A 5000-nucleotide genomic window follows, 5' to 3' on the forward strand; every position below is an offset into this window, starting at 1 on the left:
TAAACACACCATAAAAGACTTATGAAAGATGCTGGTCAGGTGGAAAAGCATCCACAGAGTGTCTGTAAAAATTTTAAGAGATGTTTCATCAGATCAAGGGTAGGAATATCTTTATATCTAATATTTATTGTTGTGAGGAAAACTGTTTTTGTTTTAACAAAAATTAAGAGAGCCAAAAGGTTTTATTTTGGATACTGAGGTTAAGATTAAAGTTAGATTTAGGTATAGGCATAGTATTAATTAGCTGCATTAATAATTATATCAGTGGAAGTTTCTCGTAAGGATGGTAAGACAAACGTATGTGCTGTATGTACAGTATATGTGGTGTATGTGACTGGTATGTGTTGCAATGTACTGAATTGGAATCAGAGGTGATAGGATGTGTGTGCAGAGCATCAATCTTAATATTCAGGCAGAGAGGGCAGCAGGAAGTAGGCAGAGTGATGGTAGGGTTAACCAGTGTTTCCCAACCTGGGTGCCGTCTGATGAGACCAGGGGTGCTGTGTAAAAATCCTTCAAAGTTTGGGCGTAGGTTTGCATATGGACGGTAGGGACATGTCCCTTCCAATATTTTGGGAGGGCAGAATTGTCCCTACCAATATTTGCGCAAACTCGTTCGCATTATCTTTGGAGTGAAGTCATGTAAATTCCATAGCATACCCTCCCAGAAGCTCCAGGATTTAGGCATGCTAGCATTTGATTGGCTGAAAGGGAGGGGGGAGGGGCTATCTGAAGGCTCACCTTACGTGCAAATAATGAACTACAGACACGGAGGCAAGGGCTGATCGGCTGACAATGGTAACTAAGTTATCAAGGCTGTCAGTCAGTAAATGCATCAAGCATGGGCGAAAAATGTTGTCTTTCAGATGACTTTGCTCCCTTTCCTCTATTGCCTGCACGGCACAGCATACATAAAGTATTTTTTCCCATGCCAACACATTTTGTACTTTATAGAGTACAAAAATAAGTAATAGTTATTAAACTAACTGTCCAGTAACCACATTGATTTAAAAGGAAAACTTCTTAGCGACCAAACGTCACCAGCCTTGCACTGCGGAAAGTAATGTCAACTGATGTTAGCTAGCGTTAATTAGCAAGCTAACCCTGGCTTCTGTCATCTGCAGGCTAGCAGTCAGGTTGCGAGCTGGAACGTAAAATAGGTGCATATATCAAATTTTGTTGCGTTGAATTTTAGTCTAGAAATCCCAAGAAAATGTCATCATTTAATTAATGAGTTTGTATGCAAGAAACGCAGCAGCAGGTTGAAGTAGAGCAGGATGAAACAGGTGCGTCTTCAGGGTTTCAGGTAAGGTCCTAATTAAAGAATTATATTTTGGAATTGTAGGGAGGCATCAGCATTGTAGTCAGTCTTTAGGATGTTCAGCAAATATACAGTATAACCTTTGAAAGTCAACATACTGGTCATGAGTTTGTTTTGAAAAAAATCTTACATCAAAACAACATAAGATCCTATTCACTCAATATTAACATTTCCCTCAAAAATAAATGGGATCCAAAGTTTAACTATATGTTTATGTATCTTCATCAATGCATAATTTTATTACACATAGGAAACTCAGAAATCAAGTAGGCCTAAAGATGCCGTAGGGCAGGTTGAGGGAGAAGCAGCTGGACCTTCAGGGCTTCAGGTGAGGTATTAAAATGGTACTGCGATTAAACATAGGCCTATATGAAGAGGTCATTTGCAAAAACAGATATCTCCATTCTTATCAATATTTAAAAATCATGTTTTTTTATTGCGCATTCCAGGTAATATCAAACTGCAGTTGGGTTGTTTTAATTAAGTGAAAATAAATGTAATCAAAACAACCCAATTGCAGCTTGATTTGTATTACCTGGAATGCACAATTTTAAAAAATGATTTATGAAAATGAATTAAAATGGTGGATATATGTTTTTGCAAATGAACTCTTCATATGCTATTATGGATTAATTGGAAATGACCAATTGACATGTATTGTAAGTACCATAGTCTACCTATTTTAATGTTAACTTAGTTGCAAGTTATTATTACACAGGATGCAAAAGAATAATTTGCAAATGTTGACACAGACCAGGTTAAGTTTAGTTTTCTCTTTAGGAGACAGTCAGTGTGAGTGAGGATGATCCGGAAGCAAGTCAGTGTAGAAGTGTCATGGACATGGGGAGTAAGCCATACCAGCCTGATCCAAAATTCAAGTACAGCAAATTCCAAACAAGATTTTGCGGTTTCAGGTGAACTGGTACAGTCGGTATTCATGGCTTCACTACAGTCCAACACTGAAAAAGCTTCTTAGTTTTGAGTGTGTCAAAGCATACACTATAAAAAAGACCACTTCTGCACAAAGGCTGTCCCCTAGTACGTGACGCATTACAGTGGGTCCATGAACTTGGAACTCTTAGCAACCAATCAGGGAAATTCAAGGGACTATTGGCTGGACAGGCAATATCAGAGGGGCATACCAAAACAGTGAAACCTCTGTGTCCGACTAGGTGGACAATGTGTGGACAAGCTGTTGATACAGTTCTTAGTCAGTATGAGGCTGTATTGTCCAGTTTGGAGGAAATGGCCTCAGTTGGTTCCAACTCTGGCACAAGGGTCAATGGTCTCCTAGATCGCTTCCAGAAGGGCAAGACTGTTCTTGGACTGCTGGTAGCTTCAGAGGTGTTGGCAGACCTGGAGTTCCTGAACAAGTCATTGCAAAAGCAGTCCCAAACAATTGAGGGCATGCAGGCTGCTGTTGAGTATGTTAGCTCAACTATTCAAAAAAAGAGGAATGAGGAGAAGTTTGAAGAAGTGTTTCAGAAGGCAGTGTCAATGACAGACTCCCTGGGTAATGAGCCAATTCAAATCCCTCAACAAAGAAATCCTCCCAAAAGATTCACTGGTAGGGCTAGTCAGCATAAGCCAAAACACCAGAGAGATACTATAGGATAGAATTTTTCAAGGTGCTGGACACTTTGGATGTTCAATCCAAAGAACGGTTTAACCAACCAGACTTGCAGATCTTGAAAAAAGTTGAGACTGTTCTCCTTACTGGGCAAATTGATGATGTCATTGGACAGTATCCAGAGATAAGCAGAGATAGTTTGAAGGTTCAGATACCAATGCTTCTCTCAAAGAATACCTACATTTCAAGTAGCGAAGCTGCAGATACCCTAAGAGGAATGCCAAGTGAGTTTTGAGGCTTATTCGATGAGGTTGAGAAGCTTGTTAGGGTGTTGTTAATCATCCCTATGGACTCAGCTGAAGCTCAGAACGAAGCTTTAGCAAACTTGGCTAAGCTCTACAATGTCTCAGCAGCGCCTTAATAACAGAGCTGTATGCCATGTAGATCAAGAGGCCCTTGACCAAGTAGATCTTAAAGATATTTGCCAACAGTTTGTATCTGTCAATGACCGACATAGGCATCTGTTTGGATTGTTTAAATAGACACCAAGGACTATCATGAAGAATGTTGATGTTGGATGCAAAACATTTTTTTTTCTCTTTTCCGTTAACAAGTAATTTCATAGTTTACTTTCTTTTAGTCTTTGATCTGTTGCTTTGTATAATTTGTATTTAAATGTAAATACAGATCTTAACGTAAAAGTAGATGTTATATTTTAATAAACCAGTTGGTTGTCAACATTAAACAGTCCTTATTTTCTTGGGTGGGTGGGTGTCCCTACCAATGTTGAGACCAAACCTATGCCCATTTCTAAAATGCTAAAATGTGTATTGAATTTTATTTAATATATCTGTTAAATATCTGATGTTTTAAATAACAACACAGACACAGAAATAATAAAACATACACACATGCATACCTATATATATATATATATATATATAAAAACCTAATAATTAGCATGTGACGATGTGTGTGTAGTGCAAAAGAATATGGCAGATCTTAAAAGAAAAGCTCCAGATGCTTCTGGACCATCAACTTCATCCTCATGTATCTAAAGCCTTGTTTATACTTCCACCTGGCTCCGCAGCGCGAGTCTCCACTGACTGCGCACGCACCTCCCCAAACGGACGAAGAGTTTATACTTGACGTTGTAATTTTCTTTGAAACGAAAGGGGGCGACTCTGGGTAATCATCCTATAAACCAACAGGAAGTAGCTGGGAGAAGAAGTAATTTTCTGAACCGTAAGAAAAACAGCAACGCTTACAAACAAGGCGTCTCGTGTGGAGTTGCTGAATACTGAAGAGGAATTGTTATGTTTGTTGTTGACGATGTTTGTTTTCAGTAAACTTCACTGAAGCCCACAGTATGGAAAAAGAGCAAACAATCCTATAAGAATCATATACAACCCAAACCTTTAGATGATCACTTTTCACATTACAACAAAATACAGCTATAAATATGAGAACATGTATAAAACTAAATTGAACAACCTCCATTTTTTAAAATTCATTTCATAAAAATTTGTATTAAACATGGACCTTTACATTCATTAAATAGACTTATTATTTATTGTAGGCTCATTTTGTAAATGTTAGCAATTACTGTAGACATAAGCAAAAAGTGGGTGCTTCCTGCAAATGTCATTTCTCACATTCAAAAAAATCAGGTGATTATGTTCGCTCATCAATGTCAATGTCTCTTTATGTGCAGAGACAAAAGATTATTACAGAAGACAAAATTATAAGAAGACAAAATTATTACAAAATGATCACTCTGTATGGCCGCCCATCAATGTAAATGTCTCTGTGTATAAAGACAAAAGACTGAGGTTTAATCACCGTCTGATGGTGTAGTGTAGTGACTGTGTTTATTTGTGAAGATACTGATGAATGAAAACATGTTACACCTCCAAAAAAACGTTCAGCTTTGGCTTTATTCTTTCAACAGTATGTACAAAGCAAATCGAAATCACTATTTTTAAAAACCTTTCCATGAATTTTGTGCCATCTCTATGGTTCCGCATGGATGGATCATAGAGATGATTGTACAATCGTACCTTTCCACAAGAGGCGCTTCGAAGTCATTAATTTTCGGATGCGGCACTG

The sequence above is a fragment of the Ictalurus punctatus genome, chromosome 11 (assembly GCF_001660625.3).
Source record: "Ictalurus punctatus breed USDA103 chromosome 11, Coco_2.0, whole genome shotgun sequence".
NCBI classification, from domain to species: domain Eukaryota; kingdom Metazoa; phylum Chordata; class Actinopteri; order Siluriformes; family Ictaluridae; genus Ictalurus; species Ictalurus punctatus.